This window comes from Chiloscyllium punctatum, chromosome 22 (assembly GCF_047496795.1).
Source record: "Chiloscyllium punctatum isolate Juve2018m chromosome 22, sChiPun1.3, whole genome shotgun sequence".
NCBI classification, from domain to species: Eukaryota; Metazoa; Chordata; class Chondrichthyes; order Orectolobiformes; family Hemiscylliidae; genus Chiloscyllium; species Chiloscyllium punctatum.
In genome coordinates this window covers 42,486,410-42,506,819 of record NC_092760.1, presented here as the reverse complement: position 1 = coordinate 42,506,819, position 20,410 = coordinate 42,486,410, and the positions used below count along the sequence as shown (strand labels likewise).

Below are 20,410 nucleotides of genomic sequence, written 5' to 3'. Positions count from 1 at the left end.
GGTCTTGGCAAGGTGCTCATCTGCATTGATAATGTGTTGCAGATCACGAAGAACATGGCACAGTTTTTCAGCTTTCCTGGGAAGTACTGGACAATGAAGGGTACCCTGTCAGTTGCAGCACGTGTCTGTCTCCTGAGGAGGTCATTACGGTTCCTCGTTGTGGCGAGTCAGAACTGGTGGTCGATGAGTTGAGCATCGTATCCCATTCTTATGAGGGCATTCCTGAATACTTCCAGGTGCCCGTCACATTCCTCCTCATCTGAGCAGATCCAGTGTACGAGTAGGGCTTGTCCATAGGGGATGGCTGTTTTAATATGTTTTGGGTGGAAGCTGGAGAAGTGTAGCATTGTGAGGTTGTCTGTGGGTTTGCGGTAGAGTGTGGTGCTGAGGTGTCCATCCTTGATGGAGATGCATGTGTCCAAGAATGAGACAGATAGTCAAGAGTAGTCCATGATGAGTTTGATGGTGTTGATATCACTGTGTAGTTTTATCAGTGACTCCTCGCCATGGGTCCAGAGGAAGAAAATGTCGTCAATGTACCTGGTGTATAATGTTGGCTGGAGATCCTGCGTAGAGAAGATGTCTTGTTCGAACCTGTGAATGAAGATGTTGGCATATTAAGGTGCAAACCTGGTCCCCATGGCTATTCCAGGTGGCTGGATGAAGAACTGGTTATCAAAGGGGAAGACAGTGTGATAGAGGATAAAGCGGATGAGTTGTAGGATGGTGTTTGGAGATTGGCAGTTGTTGGTGTTGAGTACTGAGGCTGTTGCCGCGATGCCATCATTGTGGGGGATGCTGGTGTAGAGTGCTGAAACATCCATTGTGACGAGGAATGTTCCAGGTTCGACTGGTCCGTGGGTGCTGAGTTTCTCTAAGAAATCCATAGTGTCGTGACAGAAGCTGGGGCCCCTGTACAATAGGTTTCAAGATGCCTTCAACATAGCCGGAGAGATTCTCACACATGGTCCCATTGCCTGATACGATGGGACGTCCTGGTGTGTTGGCTTTGTGTACCTTTGGAAGGCAGTAGAACTTGCCTACACGAGAAGTACATGGGATGAAAGAGCGTAGGAAACTCTGAAGGACTGGATCCAAAGTCCTGATCAATGTGTTTAATTCACGGGTATGTTCTTTCGTCGGATCAGCTGGTAGTTGCCTGTAACGTTCCTGATTGTTCAGTTGTTGGTACACTTCCTTGCAGTAATCTGTTCTATTCTGAATGACAATGACTCCTCTTTTATCTTCTGATTTGATGATAATGTTGTGATTAGTTTTGAGAACCTAGATGGCATTGCGTTGTGAACAGGTGATGTTTTGCTCTGCCTTGTGGATATGGCCGATGAATCTGGCATTTATATATTTTTTGAGCATACATGTCAAACCCAGGGCAGCGGCCTTGGGCACCTTCTTTGGTCACTCCTCTACAGATCCCTGTGATGACTGATCCAGTTCATCAGTGGGCTCATTGGGATCGCAGCTGGCAGCTTGAAAGAGTTCCCAGAGTCTCATTCGTTTGATGAACTCCTCCATGTCTGCTGCAAGAACCAACGGGTCCATTTTGGTGATGGGCCAGAAGTTGAGACCCCTGCTCAGGAGTTCAAACTCTTCCAGTCGAAGGGTGTGGTCCGATAAGTTGATAATAGACTTCCCTGCAGTGATAATAATATCCACTGTGGTGCCAGGGTGGGCTTTGCTATTACTATGCCAAATTTCTCCAGTTTTTTGTTCTTGGTGTGCATGTAAGTGGTGTAGTTTTGTCGCCTTGTCTGTTTGGCAATGTCGTGTAATTGTATTGCTGTATCCTGAGCACAGGATGAGTGTGGACTCCATCTGAATTTCAAGGATGTGGCGCCTGCTGTAGAGTTGGTGCACGAGATAATTGAGGAGTTTGCGAGAGGTACGGTGGCAACATTTCTCTGCATAGTCTGTGTTGTAAGTTGACTTGAGTGGGTTCGTGATCCATAATCCTTTTAGGATCTTTCCTGCTTGCCTGCATTTCTGTAGCAGTGTAGATGCAGGGAGGATGTTCCCGATGGTAGGTGTGTTCAGAACCAGGGGTTACAGTCTGAGGATTCAGGGTAAACCATTAAGGACAGAGATGAGGAGGCAATTCTTCACCCAAAGAGTGGTGAGCCTGTGGAATTCATTACCTCAAGAAGTAGTTGATGCCAAAACATTGAATGTTTTCAACAGGCCACTAGATAGCAAGGGGCAAATAAGGTCAAAGGTTATGGGAAGAATGCAGTATGAGGCCATCGAGTTGAGATTAGAGTGGTGCTGGAAAAGCACAACCAGTCAAGCAGCATCCGAAGAGCAGGAAAATTGACATTTCGGGCAAAAGCCTTTCATCAGGACTGAAAGCAGGGAGCCTCCAGGGTGGAAAGGTAAATGGGGGGGGAGGGGGTGGAGAAGGTAGCAAAGAGTACAATAGGTGGATGGGGATGGGGATGAGGGTGATAGGTCAGAGAGGAGGGTGGAGCGGATAGTTGGGAAGGAAGATTGTCAGGTAGGACCAGTCGTGAAGATGGTGCTGACCTGGAAGTTTTGAGCTGGGGTAAAGTTGGGGAAGGGGAATTGAGGAAACTAGTGAAGTCCACATTGATGCCCTGGAGTTGATGTGTTCTAAGGTGGAAGATGAGGCATTCTTCCTCCAGGCGTCGGGTGATGAGGGAATGGCGGTGGAGGCGGCCCAGGACCTGCATGTTCTCAGCAGAGTGGGAGGCGGAGGGGTGGGGGAGTTGAAATTTTGGGCCACGGGGCGGTGGGGTTGATTGGTGCGGGTGTCCCAAAGATGTTCCCTATTGTGCTCTGCAAGAAGGCGTCTAGTCTCCCCAGGGTAGAGGAGACCGCATCGGGAGTGACAGATACAAAAAATGTCATTAGTGGATGTGCAGGTGAAACTTTGACAGATGTGGAAGGCGCCTCGAATGGAGGTGAGGGGGGAGGTATGGGCGCAGGCTTTGCAATTACTGCGGTGGCTGGGGAAGGTGCCAGGGAGGGTGGGTTGTTGGGGGGACGTGGACCTGACCAGGTAGTCACGGAGGGAACGGTCTTTGCGGAAAGTGGAAAGGGGTGGGGAGGGAAATATATCCCTGGTGGTGGAATCCATTTGGAGGTGGCAGAAATGTCGGCGGATGATGCAGTTTATGCAAAGGTTGGTAGTGTGGAAGGACAAAACCCCAGGGGGGTTTGTCCTTGTTAGGTTTGGATGGATGGGGTTTGAGGGCAGAGGTGCAGGATGTGGATGAGATACATTGGAGGGTATCTTCAACCATGTGGGAGGGTAAATTGCTGTCTTTAAAGAAGGAGGCTATCTCGTGTGTTCTGTGGTGGAACTGGTCCTCCTGGGAGCAGATACAGCAGAGGCGGACATTCAGCCATGATCGTGATGAATGACGGAGCAGGCTCGAAAGGCCAAATGATCTCCTCCTGCTCCTATCTTCTATGTTTGACACCAGCTTAACCCAAGTGGGAACACGAACTACACTGCAAAAGAACTTTGTTGGTTGTAAAGAGCATTACCACATTGAGGTTGTGAAAGTCACTCTTTGAATATAATCCTAGTCCACTATTTACAATCCTTAAGGCATCAAAAAGCTGCCAAAGCTTTAACATGCAGAGTACTTGGTGGCACTTTCACAGCTTATGGTCCCCTCTTGAAACATTGATATTCTGTTAGAAAGTTTGAAAATTTCTTTCTCCCTGTATACATTTCTTGTTACAATCTTCATGTGTTGATACTGAGGTCAGTCAGGCAAGGAACCAACATTAGTCTGAAGGGCGTTACACAGATTTTCTCATTGGGAAAACCAAAGTAATTATTTTCAGCCAAACCATTAATTCAATGATCTTGCCACTTACCCCATTCCACACTCGGTAAACTACATTCCTCAAAACCTACCATCTTCGAGACACAAATCAGGAGTGTGATAGAATACTCATTGCCTGGCTAAATGAGTGCAACTCCAATAACACTTATGAAGCTCAACATCAACCCTGTCCCTCAGCTTCAATACTTACTTATTCTATGAATTAATCACAGCAGCAGTAGTGCATCCCTTGACAAAATGTACAGCAGCAACTCATTAATTTTCAACAGCATCATTCAAATAAGTAAACTCTACTACCTAGAAGAACATGGGAACACCATCACCTGAAAATTCACCTCCGAGCCACACATCATCCTGACTTGGAAATATATTGTCATTCCTTCACTGTCTTAGGTCAAAATCTTGGGACTCTGCCTAACAGCACTGTGGATGTGCTTAACAACTGAATGGACTGCTGCAGTTCCAGATAAATGCTAATAACCACTTTATCAAAGATATTCTGAGTAGGCAATGAATACCAGCCCAGCTAGCAACATCTACATCTTTTTTTAGATTAGATTAGATTACTTACAGTGTGGAAACAGGCCCTTCGGCCCAACAAGTCCCCACCGACCCACCGAAGCGTAACCCACCCATTTACCCCTTCACCTAACACTACGGACAATTTAGCATGGCCAATCCACCTAACCTACACATTTTTGGATTGTGGGAGGAAACCGGAGCACCCAGAGGAAACCCACGCATACACGGGGTGAATGTGCAAACTCCACACAGACAGTCGCCTGAGGCGGGAACTGAACCCGGGTCTCTGGCGCTGTGAGGCAGCAGTACTAACCACTGTGCCACCGTGCCGCCCATATCTGCTGAAAGAATAAATAGAGTCAATCAACTGTGGCATTCTATTAAACCCAATTAGATTTTCCAATTACTTAACGGAGCGCAGTACAGACCCTTCAGCCTCGATATTGCGCCAACTTATGGAACCAATCTGAAGCCCATCTAACCTACACTGTTTCATTCTTGTCCATATGCCTATCCAATGACCATTTAAATTACCAAAAGGTTGGCGAGTCTCCTACTGTTGCAGGCAGTGCGTTCCATGCCCCTACTACTCTGAGTAAAGAAACTACCTCTGACATCGGTCCTATATCTATCTCCCCTCAATTTAAAGCTATATCTCCTCGTGCTAGCCATCGCCATCCAAGGAAAAAGGCTCTCACTGTCCAACCTATCTAACCCTCTGATTATCTTATATGCCTTATCTATCATATGCTACCACACTTGCATGGGGCTAACTACCACTAGTATCCACAGTCAAGCGTACATCTCCAGATTCAAAAGGTTCAGGTGCTGATGTATCCAAATACCTTTATTCCAGCCCCATAAACTTCAAAACTGCAGCTTCTCCAAAACTGCACTTTTCACTATATTCATCACCCTTACTGTTGTATACATAGTTAGTTTTTGGCCCTTAACACACAAACTTAATATTCTCATTCTTGTATTTAGATTCCTCATTTCTATCTCTGTAGCCACCCGCAGCATTACAACAAAACATTACTCCTAACTCAGCTGATGCTGTGCCTTCTCATAGCTCCTCTTTCTAATCATTAGCAGTTGTAACTTCAATCAACTGGATCCCATACTTTAGAATTCCTTCTATAATCTGTCTGCTTTTTGATCTTTCTTAGCTCCTTTAATATGTTCCCCAAAGTGAACTCTGATCAAACACTCCCAAATATTTGATCAGGCAGCATCTGTGAAGAGAAATCAAAGTTAACATTTCTGGTCTGGACCTGAACTCAAAACATTAACACTGATTTCTCTTCACAGATGCTGTCAGACCTGCTGAGTTTTTCCAGCAACTTGTTTTTGTTTCTGATTTACAGCATCCACAATTCTTGCGGTTTTTATTTCCAAATATTTCCTTGAATGATCTTGTGCTTTTAAATTAAAGTGTTTGTAACAATGTGATGTTCTATAAACACAGTTATTGAATAATTACATCTTACATTCAATTTCATGCAAAAAATTAATCCCTCGTCTTTCTTTTCATGAGAAGGTAGACACTTTATTCATACTTATCTAGCATTTTATAAAAAGATACCATTCAAACTGTTCTATGGGTCACTAATTTCAAGGAGAAGGAAACTTCAACAAAACAAGATATTTGTGGTCTAAGTAAAACAAGCAATTTAGTACTAATCAACCGAAATGGGTTGACATTGAGCTCTATTGTATGGGCAATCCATTTACTTCACCTAAGCAGTCATTGTTCATGGGAAACATGGTCTGAAAACTAAAGGTGTTATCAGCAAATTTCTTACCATTCCAATTATTTTCCTAGCTCATCAATGCATAGGCACAATGAGCTGAATGGATTCCTTCTGTTCTGCAAGATTCTATCATTAATAGAATGACAGAGAAACCAGAATAGCTAACTGTCAAGCTCAACTAATAATTAACTCCCACCAGATCAACATCTTTGTTTTATATCAATTATCCAGATTTCCATAAAAGTAATTTTTCCATAAATTTGATAAACCAGAATCTATGCAAGCTTCTTTCGGAACAATTGTAAACCTCCTTTTCAGTGGTTGCTGTAAATTGCTTCCTTCATACTAGCTTGGTTGGTAAATTTCTATTATGGTATTGAAAGATCGTCAGCCTTCAAACAATAACTTCTCTTTGCTAGATATGGCCTGACCTGCTATGTGCTTGCAGCACTTGCTGGCTTTATTTCAGATATCCAGCATCCACAGTATTTTGCTTTCAAGTAATTTCTAAACTTGCTACCTCCTGAATCATTGCATTTCATATCAGTTCATCTCATTGATCTCAGAGCAAAATTCTAGCTAAATTAATTGTTTCCTTTTCAGCATCAATTATCCTCTCATTTTCGTCGTATTTGTATCTTGCATGCACTGTAATCAATAACAAAGTATCTGTACAGCATGCAATCTCTGGATTCTTCCACGCAGTAAGCAGATGCCACACCTAATCAAACTGCAGATATAGCTCAGAAGACTGCAGCACCAAACAATCAATTATCCAACAGAAAATCAGTCAGTCACAAAGTTAATTGTCTGAAAATTAATCTGTTGCCTAGGAAACAGGGCAACTGATGTTCAGTGTTCCTTGTTTCCTACTAACAGATTGAGCAAAAAAAACTAAGTCTGATGAAGATTTAATCAATTTGAATTACTGCCCTGTCAATGATGCAGAAATGTCTTCAGTTCTGTATTAGCACGCCCAAAATAATGCACAGTCAATGGACATTTAGAAACTTCTTCTTGAAAATACTTTTAAAAATATAGTTAAGTATCAATGTCATTAATATATTCTTTATTATAATTCTGATGATATCTCAATTGACAAAATTTTTAAAATTCCAATATTCTCCTTTCCAGTTAAAAGACTGTTCAGTACAGTGCATTAAAAAAGGACTATTCCCTCTGTGTGAGTATGAACAGTGGGTGGTTCAGTCATGGGAAAGATTATAATCCTGAACAAACCTGTCATTTCCCCCACACACAACTCTGCATAGCATTTTCTGGCATTAACCTCAGGTTTATTTTTGCTTAATTACTTTCATGTACTACAAACAATAACAGAAAATATCTGCATCCTTGACCACAAGGGTTATAGTCTCAGAATAAAGGGGGCACTAATTTAAGACTGAGTCGAGGAGAAACTTCCCTCTTTACCACAGAGAGCTTTAGGGGAAAGCAGTCCTTGTGTGTATTTCAGGCTTAGATTAATGGATTCCCTTACTGATCAAGAACCTGAGGTTATTGGAAAATCCAGGAAAGTGGATTTGACGAATATCAGGTCAGCCAGAATCCTATTGAATTGAGGAGGTGGTTCAACGTTCTGAATGGCCTACTCCTATGCTCTACGTACCTATTTCTATTTCTTACTGTCTTCTGCAATCCATAAATTTTTCAGGATGTAATAGAACCTCTAGCAGCAGGTGGCGATAGTGAGGGTGTATGACTAGGGCAGGAAAGCACCATCTGTTGTGGTGGGATTTTGAGCAGCAAGTCACATCAGGGTATAAGAGCAGCTAGAGAAGTTACATAGACTCTCTCTGGGGGGAAAAAAAAAATGCTTTGAGGGAAGCAGACCTGATTGGAAGGAGGAAGACAGACAGGCAGACAATGGATTCCTCAAACCAATGTAAACAATAGGCTTAATTTCAGACTGTCAATACTTCTTTGATTAACATTAATGTCCTTTCATGTTTGTAATGACTTGATACCAATGGAATAAAGAATGTTGCTTCATTATCTTTTGACTGTCAATGTGTTCAAACAACATGTTTACAATATAGCAGGCTCAAATAGCTTGCAGAATTTCCTTTCATACTTCTGAAAATGCTTGTCTATCAGATTTTTACAGAATAAGCACTGACAGATTACATTCGTATGGCAATATGAACCAATGTGTCGGCCATATCTAGGAATGCTTCTACTACAATGTTGATCCATCTTTAACGAAATAAATCCTCCCAAAGCACATCAAAGCCAAAAGTTATTAAACACCAAGAAATGAAGGATGCTGCTTTACAGCAGCAGTTGCTCATTGCATACAATCAGAAAAGGTGAACTGGTGAATTTGATTTGGGCAATATATGTTGGAAACAAGGTGGAAGCTAAACTAAAGGATGTTGCAAGAAACAGGTACGGAATTATGGTCTACCCCAGTGAATCCACTTCTGCTTTAATCGGCAAGCATAGTATCACCTTAAATCTTCGTTTTGTCCAAATTACATTAGAGTTATAAAACCAAGCCAATACCAACAGCCAAATTCACATTGAAATAAATAATAATCCTATTCTTTCAAAAAGAAATACTCATGGTTTTTCATATTTAATTAATATGTACAGACAAAGTCAAACACATGCAGGACAGGCAACAAAAATGCAAAATTCTCTGAAATCTGCAATCAGTAAGAATAGGTGACAACATTTCCTCCACAATAATCCTCAACATCAGTGACCCTCAAGGTTACATACTCAGCCCCTACTATACTCCTTATATACTTATAACTGGAACCAAATTCAGCTCTAACTCAATTTACAAATTTGCTGATGACACCACTATAGTGGGTCAGATCTTGAATATTGACAAGACAGTGTACAGGAAAAAGATAAAGTGTTCTGTAGCCTTATGCAAAGACAAAAATTTCTCCCTCAATGTCAGCAAAATAAAGAAGCTGGTCATTAACCTCAGGAAGCAGAAGAGAGGACATGCTCCTGTCTGGATCAATGGTGCTGAGGTGGAGATGAATGAGACCTTCAAGTTCCGAGGAGTAAATATCACCAACAATCTGTCCTGGTCCATCCACATCAACGCTGCAGTCAACAAAGCACACCAATGCCTCTACTTCCTCAGAAAGCTTAGGAAATTTGGCATGTCTACAATGAGTCGTACCAAATTTTATAAAAGTGCCAAAGAAAGCATCCTTTCTGGAAGGATCACAGTGTGATATGGCTGCTCTGCCAAAGACCTCAAGAAATTAAGAGGGTTGAATGCACCATAAAACCCAACCTTCCTTCCACTGACTCAGTCTATACTTCACACTGCCTCAGAAAAGCAGTCAACACAATAAAAAAACAATCCTCCCATCCAGTTATACTCTCTTTCACCCTCTTCCATCAGGCAGAAAATACAAAATTTTGAAAACATGTACCTACAGATTCAAGAGCAGCTTCTTCCCTGCTGTTATCAGACTTTTGAATGGAGCTTTCACATTAGCGTTGGTCTTTCTCTGCACCTTCTCAGTAGCTGTAACACAATATTCTACAACCTTGATATATTTATGAAAGGTATGATTTGTCTGGATAACAATAATGCAAAACAATACTTTTCACTGTACCTCAGTACATGTGACAATATTAAATCACACCAAAAATCTAAATTACTCTGTTTGTTTTCCTCTCATTTACTCTCACTTGCATCAATACCCTCTTGGCTCCACTATCCATATCTTTAAAATGTTTCTGATCCAAATCAGAACATTAAAAAGGATGTAACAGGAATCCCACCATGGATGAAGCATCAAATCACTTAATCTTCTAAATGCCAAGGTTTACAGTTCTATTTTATTTGTACCTAATTAACCCTTTTGGTAAACATACATTTCACTTCCTTCAAGATCTATGCATTCTTCCTAAAGTGGGTACCCAGTAATGTTCGCTGTAGATGCAATCTAACCTGCACCCAGTAGATGAAGTACTACTTCTACAACCCCATGGTTTTAGGCCTGCATCTGCTAAAGCCAGCATTCCATTCATCATTTTTGGTTACATTATGTACATGGTCATAACAATTTAATGATCTGTGTACCAAGACCCTCAGGTTTCTTTGGAACTCAAATGTAACAAAATGGATAACATCACACTTGTCACAGTTTTGCCCACTTCATCTATTAAAATCTATTATTTTATGCCTGCAATTATGGCGATTACAATACTTGCAGGGATTCATCAGTCTTCTGTGTAATTATTTTCTTATTTAATATTAGTTCATTTACATTCGTTTTGATGAGTCCCTGATTCTGATAGTTTCCTTCAAATTTCTGGCATACTGACTCTCCTTGTAGTGTAAATATTGATCATAAACTAATTATTTAGCATGCCTGCCATTTTCTTATTTTCATTGACAATATCACGATCACTAGTTTTTAAGAGATCCACATCACCCCGGTCCACCTTTTTGTTCTTGTACAAGGTTTCCAAAATTGTGTTGATTTAGATACATCTTATCAGTTTCCTTTAACACTCCTTTTTGTAGCTCTTACAGTCTGTTTGCTCGTCCTTTGTACATTCGCCATTCGTCTGGATTTGTGCATTTTTTTGTGTTTTTATATGTTATATTGGAATGTCTTACCCCTTCAGTTATCAACAATGATAATTTCTGACAAGTAAAGCATTTGAACCTTTAGGCTCTGTATCAGTTTAAATGTTTTTTTGAACATCTCCCAGTAACATTCTAACATTTTACCCATTAACTAATTAATTCAATTCTCTGTGGATAATCACAGTCTTATCTCTTTGAAACAACTCATACCTACTTCTTGAATATTCAAAACCATACCACATTACTACTTTCATTTAATTACCTCATAAGCAATTAATATTAGATAAAACAAAAGTTAACACATCAATAGGTTCACTAAATCTGGATCATTAATCATTACTAAATTTAAGAGGATCTGCCACCTTCCCAATTCTGAGACCACTGTTGTAGAAAACTATCCAGGACACACTGAAGAAACTAAATCAGCCCAGAGAAAAGAGACAAAACTTGGAGCTTTTACTGCCTTTTGGAGCAATCACTCAATAGACTGATGCAGCCAGCTTTCCTGATGGCTCAGTGTAAGAGCTTTCTAAAAACTGAGAGAGATTACTCAAACTAAATCCATTAATCCAGAAGGATTAGTGACAAAAAAGAACATTCTAATGTCCTTTATCTCTTTCTACAGGTCTACTACAGCAGATTTTCAAAGGGTATTCAGGAATTTGTATAATTTTATTAGTGTAGATGGGAGCAGCCAAAAGGTAACTTTTGCTTATAGTTAGAATACGTTTTTTTTAAAATAGAAGATGCATATTTCCTATATTGTCATTATGATTCCGCCAAAGAATATACTGATGTGGGAAACTGTCACACTGTGTGGGTTTAAATTGGAATTTAAAAGACAATGCAATTTGATTGCATTTTCAAGTGTGGCTTTTGCAGTTTCCACAGAGCTACTGATCACCAGAATGAATAGTGGCAGAGAGAAAATGAAGTCACTACATATCTAAAATTAATATCATGAATTGATAAAGTCCTTCCCTGAAAAACAACATACACGCACAAAAGATTTTTCTACTCCCATAGTCTGTAAAACGTGACCAACTTCCAGAGCATATCTTGGTTCATTGAAGTACACATCAGAGATGAGCATAGGTCAACCAGCAAAACAAATCTTTTCATCCTATGTGCATGTAACACCTTTTGGTGTATTGTTTGCTCATGCTGAAGAGAGTTTATTTTTGTTTTGTATGTATGGGGACCTGCGAATGCTAAGGGCTTTTGGGAAGCCCTATGTCTAAACTGTGCTACCCAATAGCAAACCACACTATCACTGTGGAATTGAATAGGACAGCTGGTAACAATAATTCTGTAAACACTCGAGGATTGCTCTTATGGTTTGCAGTTTGAAACCATGCATACCCATAAATCAAAGTCATAATTTCTTCATTAAAAAAAGGTACATTTAAATTAAAATTCACTTACTTCCATTAAATTTCACTTTTTTAAAGGAGTCCCTTCCTCAGTGCAGAATATTGCAGACTTAGAATCAATCTTAACAGCCATCTAGGCACCACCAAAATTCGACTGAAAACCACAGAGTGTAATCTGGGAAAATGTGAAAGTATTCATTTTTATAGAATCATATAATTCTTACAGTTGTGGAAGCAGGCCAGAGTGTACACCAACCCTCTAAACAGCATCCCAACAAGACCCAACCTCTACCATATCCATGTAACCCTACATTCCCATGGCCAACTCACCAAGCCTGCACATCCTTGAACACTGGTCAATTTAGCATGGCCAATCCACCTAATCTGCACAGTTTTGGACTGTGGAAGGAAACCCATGGAGGCATGGGGTGAACGTGCAAACTCCACACAGGGGGTGGAATCAAACCCAGGTCCCTGATACTGTGAGGCAGCAGCACTAACCACTGAGCCACATGCTACCTCAAGAGAAGGGATAACAAAATAACAGTATTAATTAAATGCAGAAAGCTGCACGCCAAAAGGAACTTGGGGGTACTTGTGCGTGAAACACTGCTACTTCACTTGTGCGTGAAGCACTGCTACCTCAGCATCAGGGACCAGGGTTCAAATCCTAGGTGACTGTTTGGCCTCCAGCCATACTAATCTGAAAATACCCAATCTCGTCTGATCTCTGAAGCTAAGCTGATTTATAGCTGCTTAGTACCTGCTTAGGAGATAGTATTCCCAGGCCAAGTGCAGTAGGCCCTCTTGTGGCAAAGTGGCCTTGAACATCTTGGACATCATCAGAAATATACACATAAACAAGGAAGAAACTATGGTCTCATTCGATGTAATGGCACTGTTCACTTCTATCGACAAAACCCTAGCCAGAGAAATAATAGCCAACCTGCTGGACATACAGGACGGTGAACCTATCAACAAAGACAGGAAACTCAAACTACTGAACCCGTGCCTCACAACACACTTCACACACAACAATCAAATATATGAACAAATCAACAGCACACCCATGGGCTCACCCATCTCTGGACTCATAGCAGAAGCAGTAATGCAAAGGTTAGAACAAACAGTCTTACCGCAAATTCAACCCAAACTCTGGATCAGATATGTGGATGACACCTTTGTAATCATTAAAAACACAGAATTAGAGAACACACAACGGATCATCAACTCACAGGAATCCGATTCACTAGAGAGGAAGAAAAGGACAACCAACTCCCATTCCTAGACGTGATGGTACAGATAACACCGAACAGAGAATTCACCACAAAGGTATACTGGAAAGCCACACACACAGACTAAGTCCTGAACTACGAAAGCAACCACTCCAACACACACAAAAGAAGTTGCATCAAGACACTGTTCAAAAGGGCCACAACACACTGCAGTACACCAGAACTGCAAAAAGAGGAAGAAGAACACCTATACAATGTATTCGCCAAAAACGGATACCCGCGCAATTTCATCAACAGATGCCTAAGGGAAAGACAACGGAACGAGGACACGCCGCAACCCAAAGGACTAGCCACACTACCATATATCAAGAGCATTTCCGAACTGACAGCCAGACTACTGCGACCGCTAGGACTTATAACAGCACACAAACCAACAGCCACTCTCAGACAACAACTCACCAGAACGAAGGACCCAATACCCAGCATGAGCAAAACCAATGTAGTGTACAAAATCCCATGCAAGGACTGCACAAAACACTACACAGGACAAACAGGAAGACAGCTAGCAATCCGCATCCATAAACACCAACTAGCCACGAAACGACACGACCAGCTATCCTCAGTAGCCACACACGCAGATGACAAGCAACATGAGTTCGACTGGGACAACACTGCTATTATAGTACAAAAGGAGAAAGTGAGGTCTGCAGATGCTGGAGATCAGAGCTTAAAAATGTGTTGCTGGAAAAGCGCAGCAGGTCAGGCAGCATCAAAGGAGAAGGAGAATCGACGTTTCGGGCATAAGTCCTTCTTCAGGAATGAGGAGGATGTGCCAAGCAGACTAAGATAAAAGGTAGGGAGGAGGGACTTGGGGGAGGGGCGTTGGGAACACGATAGGTGGAAGGAGGTTAAGGTGAGGGAGATAGGCCGGAGAGGGGGTGGGGGCGGAGGCGGAGAGGTCGGGAAGATGATTGCAGGTCAAGAAGGCGGTGCTGAGTCTGAGGGTTGGGACTGAGAAAAGGTGGGGGGAGAGGAAATGAGGGAGCTGGAGAAATCCGCATTCATCCCCTGTGGCTGGAGGGTTCCTAGGCGGAAGATGAGTCGCTCTTCCTCCAGGCATTGTGTTGCTATGGTCTGGCAATGGAGGAGGCCAAGGACCTGCATGTCCTTGGCGGAGTGGGAGGGAGAGTTAAAGTGTTCAGCCACAGGGCGGTTGGACTGGTTGGTGCGGGTGTCCCAGAGCTGATCTCTGAAACGTTCGGCATGTAGGCGGCCTGTCTCCCCAATGTATAGGAGGCCACATCAGCTGCAGCGGATGCAGTAAATGATGTGTGTGGAGGTGCAGGTGAATTTCTGATGGATATTGAAGGACCCCTTGGGGCCTTGGAGGGAAGTGAGGGGGGAGGTGTGGGCGCAAGTTTTGCATTTTTTGTGGTTGCAGGGGAAGGTGCTGGGAGTGGAGGTTGGGTTGGTGGGGGGTGTGGATCTGACGAGGGAGTCGCGGAGGGAGTGGTCTTTCCGGAACGCTGACAGGGGTGGGGAGGGAAATATATCCTTGGTGGTGGGGTCCGTTTGGAGATGGCAGAAATGACTAAGGATGATCCGATGTACCTGGAGGTTGGTGGAGTGGTAGGTGAGGACTAGTGGGGTTCTGTCCTGGTGGCGATTAGAGGGGCAGGGTTCAAGGGCGGAGGAGTGGGAAGTGGAGGAGATGCGGTGGAGAGCAATCGTCAACCACTTCTGAGGGGAAATTGCGGTCTTTGAAGAAGGAGGCCATCTGGGTTGTTCGGTATTGGAATTGGTCCTCCTGGGAGCAGATGTGGCGAAGGCGAAGGAATTGGGAATATGGGATGGTGTTTTTACAGGGGGCAGGGTGGGAAGAGGTGTAATCTGTGGGAGTCAGTCGGCTTATAGTATACGTCCGTGTTGAGTCAGTCGTCCGAGATAGAGACGAAGAGGTCTAGGAAGGGGAGGGAGGAGTCTGAGATGGTCCAGGTAAATTGGAGGTCGGGGTGGAAGGTGTCAGTAAAGTGGATGAATTGTTCAAGCTCCTCGTGGGAGCACGAGGCAGTGCCGATACAATCATCAATGTAGCAGAGGAAAAAGGTGAGGAGTGGTGCCAGTGTAGCTGCAGAAGAGGCAGGCATAGCTAGGGCCCATGCAGGTGCCCATGGCTACTCCTTTCATTTGGAGGAAGTGGGAGGATTGGAAGGAGAAGTTGTTCAGAGTGAGGACCAGTTCAGTCAGTCGAAGGAGAGTGTCAGTGGAAGGGTACTGGTTGGTTCGGCGGGAAAGGAAGAAGCGGAGGGCTTTGAGGCCTTCGTGATGGGGGATATATTTAAGGCACAGATAGCTAGATTCTTAAACAGAAGGAAAGTCAAGGGTTTTGTAGAAAGGACAGGAAAGAGGATGTGAGAAACGTCAGTTCAGCAATGATCATTATTGAATGGTAGAAGCAGGCTTGAAGGACTGAATGACCTATTACTGTTCCTATTGCCTAGAAAACAGAGATGAAGTAGGCTATTTGGTCCTTTCAGCCTGTTCTGCCATTCAATAACACCATGATTGATTTTCAATCTCATTTGCCCCTTCCTGCATTTTGCAAAGATGATGGGTAAATATAATTGTAATTGTAGTCTGGTCTGATCACTCTGTCAGTTCATTTAAATTTGATCTGCCAGTGTCAGACTGCTCCATTTCATGCAGCAGAAGTACAATAGAATCCATTGAGAAAAATGTGCTCCACTGCTTTAGTATTCCAGCGATGACTTCTGACATCCTTCCGTGTTTACTTGCTGCTCCTTCTTTTCTCACCTCCCCAAACGCCCAATCTTACCACACTATTTTCTGTTTTGTATGGCTGAAATTGCCTGTGAGATCCTTATCATTTAATTCAATATCTTAATTACTTTTTTTTCCATAAGACCAACTGTCAAGAAAATGGAGATGAAATATATAAACTGGAGAGGCTGTTAAAGAACACTGAAACCAAGCTGGTTCAGACAAAGTCAGACAGACAGATGGGCTGCAGATGGGAAAAACAGAGTTGCAAATCATGGGGCCTGAAGTTAGAGATAAAGGGAAGGACTATGTTTTGAGGGACAACTGAGCTCAAGAGCAATTTCAGACAAAGAACTGCAGATGTTGGAAATCAGAAACAAAATCAGAAATTGCTAATAAAACTGAGCAGTTCTAAAGAAAACTCGCTGGACCAGAAATGTTAACGCTGCTTTCTCTCCATAGATGCTGCCTGACCCGCTGCATTTATACAGCAATTTCCAATTTTGTTAATTTAGAAAAAAGCCTTAAAACCCTTTATAAGCAACTAACTAAAAAAAATCATTCCTCTAACACTTCTTTCCCTTGCAAATACTAACTTTCTACTAAAATCAGAGAGTGAAATGAACAAATTGCAATGTCAAAATAAAGAATGATTATAAGAGATTTTATTGCTCTAATTTCAAATTTAGCAAAGCTTATCTGACAAAACTGCCTTGAGTGTAAACTCAAAGAAGTGCAAGTACTAGCTTCCCAAGGCATTTTTAAATTGCTCTCTAATTAAATGGACCTTCTTAAAGATGTCACAGGAGAATGTGGTTAATTGCTTCTATTTTTAAAAACTACACTAAGTATTCAAATCAACTGAATATTTAGCAGCTATCACTGCTGCTCGTGGGCAAAACCCTTTATGGTATTATTTTAGAGTGAGTCATTTTTGTTTTGTTTTAAGTCAGGTTCCTAATTGTTCAATTAATCAACTCCCAAGTTAAGCAAAACGCTGACATGGGACATTAGAACCACCTCTCTGCAGAAAAACCAATAATGATAACTTTCATACTTCATATACACTTGTGTGTTTATTTAAAACTGTAACAAATCACTTGAACACATTTAATAATAAGTATACGGACTCCAGCTAAAAGCAAAAAAGGTGACCTGCAACTGTGCCAACAGCAGTGTGACATAAATATTCAACAAATTGTATAAATTACATTAGCTATCCATCATTATCGATTAAACTTACATATTCATGGTTTGCATCTGGATAAGACTGCTATCTGGATGATTTAAACTCAATTGTCACATTTTCGGATCATGACCTTTCTATTTTAAATTCCTGCTTCCACACAGAGCATAATGTATTTTCATACAGTTTTCAATTTACTCAATTATGGATAACTCAAAAGCAATTTTACAACACGCAACTTCTTGCTCTGCCATTATCTACGTTTTTCTTCAGGATGTGATTTCTAGCTGTCACTTTCAACACCTCATCTCCAATCCCTGTTACTTCCTTGCAACATTGATGTAAGGGCTCCTGAAGAAGGGCTCATGCCTGAAACGTCGATTCTCCTGCTCCTTGGATGCTGCCTGACCTGCTGCGCTTTTCCAGCAACACATTTTCAACATTGATGTAAGGTCATGAAAGAGAAACTAGTTATATTAAGAACACAGCATCTATGTACTATGGCTGAGAATTTGCTTGCAAAATATGTTTTACACTTGTATTCAATTGGTCAAAATATTTAAATCATGAAAAAGTAAATTACAAGCAAAACACTAATTACAGAACCTAAGGGTAACAAGTCCTACTTTCTAGACCAAGGCAAGAAGAAAATCTACAATAACCAAATCTTAATGACATATGAAAATGTCAAATCATACATGAGCAATCAGCAACATATACCAATAAAAAGAAAGCCAATGAAATCACTCCACTATTTGTTTATATGTTAGCTTTAATTTTGTTTCGACTTCAAAGCTGAGGATTTATCATTGCTATAGATCTTATGTCCAATAAAATTAAAAGGAAAAGTTAAAGCTTAGAGTAAAAGAGATTCAATTTAGTTGTATTGAACACAAAATACATAACAATGTTTTCCAAGAATTCCTAAACATGTGCTCCTAATTTGCATATACGTATATCCTGCCATTTTAAACTGAGAACATCCCACAGTGAAACTGCTGGTTCTTTAGTGCAGATATTATTGGCTTAGCAACACATGTACACTGATGAAATTAGCTCTAGTACTTGAGTTGATGACCTCGTGCTGACAAGAGATGCCAAACATATTTCTGAGATGAACAACATGGAAACTAATCAGTCTTTCACATGCCTAGCATATGTTGTCCTGTCTCAACACTCAAAGAGTGTGCAGAGGACAAATGCTTGCTATGCTCTCTGTTTGATGTTATCTGTCAAGTTACTGCTGTTACACACACACTTATTCAGTCTGAGAATAACAGCTGCAGTTTTTGCAATGGATGCATTGATTTCATTATCATCTGGCAAATTACTGTTGATTGTAGCACCTAGATATGCACAGCTATCTACAACCTCAAGGGTCAAATTGCTGATGATGATAAATGGTGGCAATCTCAGATGGTAACAAAATTGAATCAGGATTTTTATCTTCCCAATGTTGATGGTCAAACCAATCTCTTTACAAATACTGAGCTGTCCATTTGTTGCTGAAGGTGCTTTTCCGAGTAAAACGCGAGCACAAAAGTATCAACATACAGCAATTCTTTGATTAGGGTCTTAGCACACCTTTGTCTTGGAACAGAGTCAGGCTTTCCTTCAGTTCTTACAAGTAGATATACATAATGCGTTTAAAGAACAGCAATGATACTTCACAGGTAGATTCAAGGAAAAAGAACACATAGTAATAAAGTTAAAAACTAGGAGTGAGCAAAATCATGACAGAAGTGGCAGATTTTGAGAATGTGTTAAGGTGATCAACGTGGGGTGAGGAGGAATGGTGATGGTGTTTTTTTAGGATGGGGGAGGAAAGTGACTGCAAAAGGAGATTTAAAGGATATATCTTCAATATGCTGCAAGATGAGGAGGCATCCTAGGTCAGTGAAAACAGCACTGATGAGCAGGGAAAACTTAGGGTGCAACAGGATGCATTTTATAGCTATTTATACAAGTTTGAGTTCATGGATGACAAATAGAAGCAGTTCAGCAAAAGAAACTTGAGAGCAATACATTATGGAGATGACAGTCATACAGCTCTTACACAGGTCAAGTTTGTAATTCTGATTGAACTTAAAACTACGAGGGGAGGAAAGATCAGTGGCAACAGAGCAAAAGGTTGTGAGTGAAGCTAAGCTGATGGCTTTCGTCTTGATGTTAAGCTGTGGAAAGTTATGATTCATCAAAGATTACATGTCAGCATCGAAAGGCAACAAGGCAAATCAAGGATGCAAAGGAGTTGTTTAGTTTATTATACACACAGCAGCATAATGCAACACATAGACAAGCAAGAAGACGGGGTCAAACACATCCTGTATGTGGAGTTGTAAGGTGACTGCAGAAATGCAGTTATAGAGTCTTAGAGTTGTGAAATTAAGTTAGATACACTTTTGTCAGTGATATGCTAGCTAGGGTCATTGGAATAGCTGAGCTAAGACAGTTCCATGGAGTAGGACAACAATTAATTGTTATCAATTGTGGTGAAAGGCAAAAATTGATTATGTACTACTACTTTGGGCAGTTAGTTTTTTTTTACAAACGCAGGTCTTGACAGAAATTGTTTTTCAAAAGACAATTAAAATACATTCTACTGACAATCACCATGTCAGTAGTGTATATACCAATACAAACATAAAGTTTGATCCCCCGACAAGTAAAAATAAATTTTTAAAAAAGGAAAATCAAACATGTGTGATATGCTAACTTACATTAGCACTTCTACAGGAAGCACCTACATATTATGCTTAAATCAAACTTGACATTTCTATCATATTGGAAACCAAAAAGATAACTATTGTTTTCAAACAATTCAAAATATGAAATGTAAATCCCTAATTTTCATTTAACTAATAACTTTCCCCAATCATTATAAACATAATTCAACTAATAACACAAAATAATTCATATTCTTGAAATAGTCAGGGATTAAGTGGGTTAATCTATATTAAAGTTACCTTGCAAAATTTCTAATTTGCATAAAATGAGACCCATAATTAGAGATGAAATGTTAGCAACCACTAATAAGGAAGCCATTAAATTTGTGACCCAATTTTCTGGAATAGCAATATTCCTGCATTCAAAAGGAATTTAACCATGCTTACAAAATTCTTGTTGCATAAACTTGCA

The 20,410-nt window shown here is 41.0% G+C and overlaps 1 protein-coding gene across 12 annotated transcripts in view; it reads right to left on the bottom strand.

Moving 5' to 3' along the window:
• dagla (diacylglycerol lipase, alpha) overlaps positions 1-20,410 on the bottom strand; it is a 357,270-nt gene that overhangs the window by 297,293 nt on the left and 39,567 nt on the right. The window contains exon 3 of one of the 12 annotated variants that reach the window (XM_072592163.1): positions 12,123-12,245. The exons of the other annotated variants lie outside the window; for them this stretch is intronic. The gene's annotated coding sequence lies outside the window, so the exon portion shown is untranslated. The remainder of the gene's footprint in view (positions 1-12,122; positions 12,246-20,410) is intronic. 12 annotated transcript variants of the gene reach the window in all.